Source organism: Hemiscyllium ocellatum (assembly GCF_020745735.1).
Source record: "Hemiscyllium ocellatum isolate sHemOce1 chromosome 27 unlocalized genomic scaffold, sHemOce1.pat.X.cur. SUPER_27_unloc_26, whole genome shotgun sequence".
In the NCBI taxonomy this organism is placed as follows: Eukaryota; Metazoa; Chordata; class Chondrichthyes; order Orectolobiformes; family Hemiscylliidae; genus Hemiscyllium; species Hemiscyllium ocellatum.
Genome location: NW_026867494.1, coordinates 273,651 through 285,079, shown reverse-complemented (window position 1 = coordinate 285,079; position 11,429 = coordinate 273,651). Strand labels below are relative to the sequence as shown.

The 11,429-nt window shown below is 46.5% G+C and overlaps 1 non-coding gene across 1 annotated transcript; it reads right to left on the bottom strand.

Moving 5' to 3' along the window:
• Positions 1-1,027: 1,027 nt before the first annotated feature.
• On the bottom strand, positions 1,028-1,101 carry trnan-guu (transfer RNA asparagine (anticodon GUU)). Its single transcript has one exon. It is a non-coding gene; the product is annotated as a tRNA-Asn (tRNA).
• Positions 1,102-11,429: the final 10,328 nt, after the last annotated feature.

Genomic DNA, 11,429 nt, shown 5'->3' with positions numbered 1-11,429 from the left:
CCTGAATGGCCTGCTTCCACACTGTAGGGATTCAATGATATACTGCAGTTATGTTTGCCCCCGATCACAGCACCCAGAATGCCCCATCTTCCACAAATCGAAAGACAATTCCCACCCTGCCCTCTTGTATGTGTATTATCTAAATGCTTAATCGTTTCTGGTGAATACAGCCCACACCTCCCACTGCTGCCAGCGACCTTTACAATGCTGATGAAACAATGCAATGCCTGCAGTACTGAAAATAGTAAGGCTTCTAACGATACCAGTTACTGATTCACTGCACCTTCTGATTGACAGCATTGGAAATACAATGTTGGAGCCTGACAGAAATGAACAGTTTAAACAAAAACCGACCTAACCCTTCACTAGGCTCCCCGCTCAGCACACTGTACTTACTGCCGGTAAACCTTAAAACACTACAGCCCCACAGTGCAATGAATTCCCACTTTCTAACAAAGTCCTGGATGTCACTCACTCAGCTGCTATCTTAAAAAAAATGAAGATTTATGCTCCTCGTAAGGGCAAAACATCGTTGAAAGCTGCTTCTGGAAGTCCACTCTTCACAGCGACATTTTTGCTTTCATCAAAGATCATTAGAGTCATGCAGTACGAAAACAGACCCTTCGTCCAACTCGTCTGTGCCAACCAGATATCCAAAATTAATCTCGTCCCATTTGCCAGCATTTGGCCCATAACCCTCTAAACCCTTCCTATTCATATACTCATCCAGATGCCTTTAAATATTGTAATTGTACCCCACTTCTGAACTCAATTCCTCTTCATAATATATCACTTGCCTTGCTCATTGCCTGCTGCATCTGCCCGACAACTGGCATCCTTACATCATTCCTGGTGAAAGGCTTGTGCCCAAAACTCACTGTCCTGCTCCTCAGATGCTGCCTGATCTATTGCGCTTTTCCAGTGCCACATTTTTCGACTTTCACCTCTTGTCCTCATTTTCTCCACATTCCAATATATCACCATTTAAACAATTCACTGATTTTGTTTTAAGAAAATCCAAACACTCCGTCCCTGGATGGGCGCGAACCACCAACCTTTCGGTTAACAGCCGAACGCGCTGACCAATTGCACCACAGAGACAGATACGAGCGCCGCCCCTGCAGTCTCTTTGAGGAAGCTACTATTCAATTCATAATTCAACTTGCCCCGCCCAGAATTACCATTGTCTTCTATCAGTTTTTCTTTTCCATAATAAAGCCTTGGACATTCATTGTGGAGACATGTGGACAGTCTGATCCCACCATCTGCAGGCACATCCATGTCACGAAGAATTAGCTCTCCTACATCGGGGCCATTGCCTTCCGAGCCTTTCAGTGTTTTGCCTCTTACCGAATTTTCTCATTGGCCCCGAGCCACATTGCGGCACTGCACTTGCCATGTGTTTGCCAATTGAGACACAGACCTGGACCAACTTCGGGAAGAGGCAAATCACTGAGTTCTGAACAAAAACCGTAGCACACTCAAAACATCGGCTTTGTTTACCTTTCCACAGATTCTGCTCGACCCGTTGGCTTTCTACAGTATTCGCTGTGCTTGTTCAACACAAATGCTGTTTTCCATTAAAGAACTTCAAACCCTGCCCTCTGGTAACTGACCCTGGTCAGTGGTAATAGGTTCTTCTGATCATTAACCTGCCCAGTCCCACCACTTCTTCTCCCATCATTGCCAACAGCCCCTAGAAATCTCCAGTTAACCTTCTTTGCTCCAAAGACAACATTCCCAAATTGGGAATGTCTCAACAAAATGGAAATTCCTCATCCCTGGACATGATGCAAGTGTTACAATAGGGAGGAGATTTTGGCAAAATATTGTCAGTTAGCAGGTGGAATAATTCTCAGGAAGTAAAAGAGAAATCCCAGTCTCCAGCTTTGTGAACCTTTAGAAACTCTTTGGGAAGTGGAATTAGAGGAGAATGAAGGATGAACTGTCCGACTGAGCAGAGACAGTCCAGACACCGTCCCCTTGTTTAAGAGGCCGGGAGATGGACTCTGATATTCTCAGTAAAAAATGAAGTCTGCAGATGCTGGAGATCACAGCTGAAAATGTGTTGCTGGTTAAAGCACAGCAGGTTAGGCAGCATCTAAGGAATAGGAAATTCGACGTTTCGAGCTTAAGCCCTATTCCTTAGATGCTGCCTAACCTGCTGTGCTTTAACCAGCAACACATTTTCAGCTCTGATATTCTCAGGACATGAACTGATCTGAGACATTGAAAGAATTCTCTGCATATCAGGAATTCAAACCCCTTCACGGCTGGGGGTCAATGAGAAAATTCGGTAAGAGGCAAAACACTGAAACGCTCGGAGGGTGATGGCCCCGGTGTAGGAGGGCTAGTTCCTTGTGACATAGATGTGCCTGCAGGTGGTGGGATCAGACTATCCCCGGTGTCTCCACAGTGAATGTCCAAGGCTTTATTATGGAAAAGTAAAACTGATAGAAGACAATGGTAATTCTGGGCGGGGCAGGCTGAATTATGAATTGAACAGTAGCTCCCTCAAAGAGACTGCGGGGGTATGCTGGCCAATCCTGTCTCTGTGGCTCAATAAATCAGTGCGTTCGGCTATCAATCGAAAGGCTGGTGGTTCCAGACCAGCGAGGGACAGGGTGTTGCGTGTTTCTCGCTCCGACCGCTGCGAATTTCGCGTTTTTAATGGTGTCAGGAAAATGTTTCCCAAACGGAAATCTTCTCTACTGAGGAAGTACAAAGGAGTTTCTGAATTGATTGAATTTCTAACGTAAAGGACTACGGATGCTGAGAATCCAAGACAGAAAGAGAAACTGCTGGAGAAATTCAGCGGGTTTGGCTGTACCTGGAGAAGGAAAAAAAAGTTCTGAAATATTGCCTCTGATTCTCTTTCCACGGATGCTGCCTGACCTGTTGAGTTGCTCCTGCAATTTCTGTTGTTGTTTTTAACTGAATGTCCATTTCATCTTTCGGGATGAAACACACAGACTCGCCATTTGCAGATATTTAATCCTTTCAAAACCTGTGAAGTGACTGGATTCAAACAAACTCTGCAATGATTCACTCTTTCTCAGCTCCACAGGCAGACAGACTTGGGAAGTGAAGCTGTCAGTGTGGTTCTGTATTGGTGGGCCGAGTGGTTAATGCGATGGACATGAAACCCATTGCGGTTTCCCCACGCAGGTGTGAACCCTGCCGACTACAGTTGAGAAACGTCGTCAAAAAGAAAGGGAGATTGCTCCACGTTTTTTTTAAAGATGCAAATCAGTGGAGGGGTTGAAATATTTCAATCACATTGGGACTGGTCGGGAATCTGCAACCCACCGCCTGTCAGGGTGGAACAAGCAGATACCCACAGAGCTGCTTTTGAGGCAATGAGTCAAGTGTTTGGAAATGAGACTAGAACAGTGAGGGGCTGGAAATCGTGATCGAAATGAAGCAGGCACCTGAGGACAAGGGTGTTTTATTTGCTAGTGAAAGATACTGCTTCACAAAGTTTGGACTATTGAAAGCATTCGGTTCGAAGCCGGCATTCGGTTTGAATTCCTGATCTGCAGGAACGAGACTCTTCACTGTCTCGCTTCAGTAAGTGTCCCTGAGAACATCGGAGTCAAGTCACAGCGCTGTCAGAGGAGAGGAAGCTGAAATAGCCCCACACGCTGCTCACGAGCACATTTCACTCTCCTTAACTCACCGCCCCAACCACTGTGGTTCCTGGGAGTGGAAAGGGAACAATCACCAAAACCCAGTCTCAGCTTTGTAAATCTTCAGAAAATAAGAAAACCGTACATCCCTTTGCATCTTCTATCGTGACATGACAGTGTTGATTTTAAATGGCTGTCCAGTCAGTGCCGATTCGTTTTGGCTAAAAAAATGTTCCTTATCTCATCCCAGCATTTCTTGCCACAGGGAACTGTGTGGCAGAGTTCATGTACATATTTTCTTGTATGGTATAATACATGGAAATATCCCAACAATTAAAGGGAGTCAGGGGGCTGAGTTGAGTATGGTTGCCATTACAAAAGAGATAGTGCTAAAAAAGTTAAAAGGTCTTAAAATTGATAAATCTCCTGGTCCCGATGGGATACATCCTAGAGTTATGAGAGAGGTGGCTGAGGAAATAGCGGAGGCATTGGTTGAGATCTTTCAAGAGTCACTGGAGTCAGGAAAGGTCCCGGATGATTGGAAGATGGCTGTTGTAATCCCCTTATTCAAGAAAGGATCAAGACAAAAGATGGAAAATTATAGGCTAATTAGCTTAACCTTGGTTATTGGTAAAATTCTAGAATCCATCATTAAGGATGAGGTTTCTAAATTCTTAGAAGAGCAGAGACTGATTAGAACAAGTCAACATGGATTTAGTAAGGGAAGGTCATGCCTGACAAACCTGTTGGAATTCTTTGAAGAGGTGACAAGTAGGTAAGACCAGGGAAACCCAGTGGATCTGGTCTGTCTAGACTTTCAAAAGACCTTTGATAAGATGCCACACGGGAGGCTGCTGGGCAAGGTGAGGGCCCATGGTGTTCGAGGTGAGGTGCTGGGATGGATTGAGGATTGGCTGTCTGACAGAAGGCAGAGAGTTGGGATAAAAGGTTCTTTTTCGGAATGGCAGCTGGTGACGAGTGGTGTTGCGCAGGGTTCGGTGTTGGGGCCACAGCTGTTCACATTATATATTAATGATTTGGATGAAGGGACTGGGGGCATTCTAGCGAAGTTTGCAGATGATACGAAGTTAGGTGGACAGGCAGGTAGTCCGGAAGAGGGGAGGCTACAGAAGGATCTAGACAGTTTGGGAGAGTGGTCCAGGAAATGGTTGATGGAATTCAACGTGAGCAAATGCGAGGTCTTGCACTTTGGCAAAAACAATAAAAGCATAGACTACTTTCTAAATGGTGAGAAAATTAGTAAAGCCAAAGTACAAAGGGATCTGGGAGTGCTAGTCGAGGATTCTCTAAAGGTAAACATGCAGGTTGAATCCGTGATTAAGAAAGTGAATGCAATGTTGTCACTTATCTCAAGAGGGTTGAAATATAAAAGCAGAGATGTGCTACTGAGACTTTATAAAGCTCTGGTTAGGCCCCATTTGGAGTACTGTGTCCAGGTTTGGTCCCCACACCTCAGGAAGGACATACTGGCACTGGAACGTGTCCAGCGGAGATTCACACGGATGATCCCTGGAATGGTAGGTCTAACCTATGAGGAACGGCTGAGGATCCTGGGATTGTATTCATTGGAGTTTAGAAGATTAAGTGGAGACTTAATAGAGACGTACAAGATAATACATCGGCCATGATTGAATGGCGGAGTGGACTCGATGGGCCGAATGGCCTTACTTCCACTCCTATGTCTTATGGTCTTATGGTATTTTGTAAATAACATACGTTTGCTGGTTGTTTGTACTGGATATTTCTGGTTCATTAGCCGCTGTTTAGTGCTGAGAGGGTTGAGTTGTCTGGACATCATTTCACAGATGTCTTTAATGTAAAGTAATGTGGCTAGCGTTTCTGCAGATGTTGTGTCTGCTTGTGTCAGTTTGTTGATGTGAAATTGGCACACTGGGTTTATTGGGTAGGCAAAAGTGAGTACTGCAGATGCTGGAAACCAGAGTTTAGATCAGAGTGGTGCTGAAAAAGCGCAGCAGGTCAGACAGCTTCCGAGGAACAGGAAAATCGATGTTTCGGGCTAAAGCCCTTCATCAGGAATAGAGGCAGGACGCTTCCAGGGGTGGCGAGATAAATTGGGGGGTGCTGGGCCGAAAGTAGCAAAGAGCACAATAGGTGAATGGTGGTGAGATGGAGGTGACAGATCAGAGAAGAGGGTGGAGCGGATAGGTGGGAAGGGAGATTGGCAGGTAGGACAGTTCATGAGGACAGCGCTGAGCTGGAAGGTTGGAACTGAGGTAAGGTGAGGGAGGGAAAATAAGGAAACAGATGCCCTGGGGTTGAATTCATCCCTGACGGAAGATGGGGCGTTCTTCCTCCAGGCATCGGGTGGGGAGGGAGCGGCGATGGAGGAGGCCCAGGACCTGCATATCCTCAGCAGAGTGGGACGGGGCGGGGGAGGTTGAAATTTTGGGCCATAGGACGATGGGGTTGATTGTTGCGGGTGCCCTGGAGATGCTCCCTCAAGCGCTGTGACTTGACTCTGCGAGGAGTCTCCAGTCTCCCCAATGTAGAGGAGACCGCATCGGGAGCAATGGATACAAGAAATGACATTGGTGGAAGCCTTCTCACAACCGTGGCGTGGGTTCGATTTCCGGGCATGAAAGCAATCTTTAGTAGAGCTGTCGACGTGCACCAATATATCCCTGGTGGTCTAGTGGTTAGGATTCAGCGCTTTCACCGCTGCGGCCCGGCTTCGCTTCCCGGTCAGGGAAGCAATTTTCAGTGGATATTTTGGCTACCCACTCTCAGTTACATCTTGGTCTTGGTAGTTACTGGGTGCTGCAGTGTGTAATGGCTCGTTGAAATAGTACCCTGATTCAGTTTGTTTGTATGTGTAGGGGTGATTGCTTCTGTAGCTAAGTACTTAGTTCGCGTGCGCTGTTTTCCTGTTGAGGCTGTTTTGAATTTACCATTGACTGCTTGCTCGACTGTGACATCTAGAAATCGCACTTTGGTGTTGTTCTCCTCTTTTGTGAATTTTATGCCAGTCAGGATATTGTTGATGGTGTTGTAGGTTTCCTCTAATTTGTTTCATTTTTTCATGACAAAAGTGTCATCACTGTGGCGGACACAAAGTTTGGGTTGGGTCGTTGGAAGAGCTGTTTGTTCGAGTGTCTGCATTATTGCTTCTGCTAGGAATCCTGATACTGGTGGTTTATTGGTTATTTCCTTTATTTGTTTGTAGGGCTTGTTACTGAATAGGAAGTAGGTGGTAAGGCACAGTTCCACGAGGTTGACAGTGCTATCTTTGCTGATGAAGTTGTTGCTGTGTTTGTGTCTTTGGTTCTTCGAGTAGTGTCTTCAGTTTTCTTTGGCCACGTTGATGTTAATGGATGTGAACAGGGCTCTATGTCAAAGGACAGCATTATTCCATCCTCTTCTATCTTAGTGTCTTTGGTGTTCAAGAATTCTTGGATGGAGTAAATGGAGTGCCGTGAATCTTCGACTTGGTGTTTTAGTCTTCAGTAGATACCTTTGAATAGTCTGTGCATTGGTGTTCCAAGTAGTGAGACTATGGCCTGAGGGGGGCTCCTGGTTTGAAGAGGAGCAGAACAACAACAAAGTGCCATTCTTAGTTGTCACAGTAGAGCGAACAGTCAATGGGGAACTTCAAACTAGCGTCTACAGAAAAACAACACACACAAACCAAATACTTAGCTACAGAAACAATCATCCCAACACCCACAAACGAAGCTGCATCAGGACATTATTTCAACAAGCCACTACACACTGCAGCACAGAGAAACTACGAAGAGTACAAGTGAAATACGTATATAGTGTATTTAAGGAGAACGGCTACCCAATAAACCCAGTCCGCCGATTTCTCAGTGATGCTTCCAAGCTGACTCTCAAAACTTCGGTTTGTCCTTCCATTCTTTCCTGTTTGTTTTTTGTGGGTTTTGAGAGGTTTCCCAATCCTCTGACTGTGTATTGGAGTTGGAAAGTTATGTTGTGGCTGTACAGGACATTGGTTAGACCACTTTGGGAATATTGTGTGCAATTCTGGTCTTCCTCCTATCAGAAAGATATTGTGGAAATTGAAAGGGTTCTAAAGAATCAATGGGTCCACAGAGGGGAAGAAGCCCTTCTGCTGCCCTGAGTGTGGGAAGGCCTTCAGTAATTCCTCTGCCCTGCTGACGCACCAGTTGGTCCACACCGGGGAAGGCTGTTTTCCGGCCACAAGTGCAAGGTGGCCTTCAGCTGTTCTTCCCACCTGCTGAGACACCAGTGGGTCGACACCGAGGAGAGGCCGCTCTTCTGCCCCGAGTGCAGGAAGGGCTTTGCTCTTTCCTCCGACGTATTGACCCATTGGTCAGATGTCGTTCAGTTGCCCTCAGTGCAGGAAGGCTTTCAGCAATTCCATGGCCCTGCTGAGGCACCAGTCCGTCCACACTAGGGAGAAGCTGTTCTCCTGCCCCGAATGTGGGAAGGTCTTTACCCGCTCCTCCACACTGCTGAAGCACCAGCTAGTCCACACATGGGGGGAGGGAGGCGGTGGGGGGTTTGGGGAGGCCATTCTGCTGCCCTAAGTGCGGGAAGGCCTTCAGCAATTCCTCCGCCCTACTGAAGCACCAATGTGTCCACACCGGGGAGATGCCCTTCAGTTGGCCCGAGTGTGGGAAGAGGCTCATGTCTTCCTACAACTTGCAGAAGCACCAGCGGGGGCACCAGCGCTCCCAGCAATCAGATCCTACCGGTGATGCTGCCTTGGGAACCCCCCAGGACTGAATCTCCTGCCAGCTCTGACAGTGGGTACAGTGGGAGAGTAGGCGGGCTATTTTTGTTTCTGATGGACTGCAATTGCCTCCCCCACCCCCCACAACCACAACCCCATGGTGGCTCAGGGTGTGCACTGCTGCCTCATGGCACCAGGAACCCAGGAATAATTCCACCCTTGGGGGTCTGTGTGCAATTTATGGAGGGTAGTAAAATGGATCTGAGTGGGTTAGTCTTTGGACGATCAGTGCAGATGTGTTGGGCTGAAGGACCTGTTTCCACATTGTAGGAGTTCTACGATCCTCTGAGGTTTGCTTTCAGTGGACACTGCTGCTCATTGAGCCAGGGACGTACATTGCCAATGAAATGATCCAGAGAAAATAAGACCGCAAGACCATCAGAGCATACGTTAGGCCATTCGGCCCGTCGAGTCTACTCTGCCATTCGTTAGTGACAAAAGTAGTGCAGATGAGATTAACTACAGTCTGGAAACAGGCCATTCGTCCCAACAAGTCCACACCAACCCTCCGAAGAGTAACCCATCCAGACCCATTTCCCTCTGACTAATGTACCTAACTCTATGGGCAATTAAGCATGGCCCATCCACATGACCTGCACATCTTTGGTTTATGAAAGAAAACAGGTTCACCTAAAGAAAACCAACGCAGACACTGGGAGAATGTGCGAACTCCTCACAGACGGCCACCCAAGGCTGGAATCAAACCTGGGTCGCCGGTGCTGTGAGGCTGCAGTGGTAACCACTGAGCCACTACATATTGCAACCCGATGTAGGCAAGCAGGAGGTTGGGAGAATACAGCAAGCTAGGCAGCACCAGGATGTGGAGTAGTCAGCGTTTTGGGTATTAACCCTTCTTCAGGACTGAAACGTTGACTTCTCGATGAGAAACGACTTACGGGAATGTTGCTGGGGGTTGGAGGGTTTGAGCTACAGGGAGAGGCTGAATAGGCTGGGGCTGTTTTCAATGGAGCATCGGAGGCAGAGGATTGACCTAATAGAGGTTACAAAATTATGAGGGGCATGGACAATGTAATAAACAAGGTCCTTTCCCTGGGATGGGGGAGTCCAGAACTAGAGAGCAGACATTTAGGGTGAAAGGCGAAATTAAAGGGACAACTTCATCATGCAGAGGGTGGTACATATAGGAAATGAGCTGCCAGAGTATATGGGTCAGGTGCTGTCAAATGGGACTAGATTAATTTAGGATATCAGGTCAGCATGGACAAGTTGGACCGAAGGGTTTGTTTCAATGCTGTACATGTCTCTTACTACTGGTCCTGATGTAAGTTTAAAATAGAGTCCAAGTAACATTGAATTTTTCAGTCTTGTTGAACTCACCTCCTGAAAAGTTTTAAATGAATCCCTCCGAACGATACTGTTTAAAAATGCTGAGTTGGGCAAAGTATCCCATCAAGTTCAAAACGAACCCAGAGTTGAAGAAGTCAGAAGTCAGAACATCAAGGGGAACAAAACTGGTCACAATATTCCAGGTGCAGCTTCATCCACGTCCTGTATAACTACAACATAACTTGCCAACATCTATACTCAATTCCCTCACTGATGAAGGCCGGTGTGCTGAAACCTTTCTTCACTGCCTTGTGTACTGGTGTTGTCAGAGATATAGGACCTACTTTAAACTGATCCACAATCCAGCTGCTGGGTGCCCAGAAGCAGAGTAGTGCTGGGTGAGTGTGCTGGGCACATGACCCAGAGGTCGATGGGTCAAAAACATGTGATGCTATTGCTCAATGTCTCTGTAAGCTGCTTTCATTTGCAAAGGTGCTCTGTTCTGTATCTTGCCTTTACACCTGCTTCCCAAGGCTTCTTCAGTGGCGGAGTGGCAGTGGCAGCAATCCCCCGGAGCTGGAGGAAGGCCCGAGCTCCAAGAAGCGGGGGGTCCGGCTGGAGGCTGGATTTACTCAAGGCTTGTATCTATTAACTAATTTAAATGGCACCTACTGTATGGGGGTATGGTTTACATTAAAACCGGAGGATCATGTCAGAGTGTTTGTTTATATTTAGCAGCTGTAGTTGGTAAAATACACTCCCTGGGGAACACCTTCTATGATGCTGCATTTCTTGCCTTCTGCCCTTCCCCCATTTCTTATCTCCCAGCTTGATTTTGTTTTTTTTTGGTCAAATTTAATTTCATATGAATCAGACTTGGTATTCACTGTGTGCTATTAATTTGTTTGTTCGAATATTGTTAGTCAATATTAATGCTGAAATTTATTTCTGATGTCAGAGTTTGACATTGAATGTGCAGGTGTGAATACCAGCAAGTTGTGAAAATAAATCAAGAACTTGTGGTTTTTAACAAAAAGAGCAGTTCACTGATATTCATGGCATCGTCTCATTTGGGTGTGATGATTCAAATCTGACCAACAAACCGTTTCATGCAGTCACCCAATTTAATTAAAGTTTTCTTTAATTTAGTTAAAGAAAATAACTCTGGCAGGCGAAGATCTATGCAATCTATTTATAAGATTATGTCCATTGCTCGCAATATGGTCTCATCCACATTGGGGAAACTGGATGCCAACTAGCAGAACGTTTCAGGGAACACCTCTGGGATACTGAAACTGAACGACCGACCGCCCTGTGCTGAACACTTTAACTCCCCCTTCCATTCCGCCAAGGACATGCAAGTTCTGGGCTTCCTCCACTGCCAAACTCTTGCTACACGACGCTTGTAGGAAAAACACCTCATCTTCTGCCTTGGGACCATCCAACCACATGGGATCAATGTAGATTTCATCAGTTTCCTCATTTCCTCTCCCCCACTTGTCCCAGATCCAACCTTCGAATTCGACACCAACCTCTTGACCTGTCATACCTGTCCACCTTGTTTCTCACCTATTTGCTCCACCCTCATCTCTGACCTATCACCATCAATCCCTACCTCCATCTACCTATTGCACTCCCAGCTGCATTTCCCCAAGCCTCACTTCCTTCCCATTTATCCATCAGCCCTCCTGGGCCACCCTTTATTCCTGATGAAGAGCTTCCGCTCTAAGCCAAGACTGTGATGAAGCAACATCTTC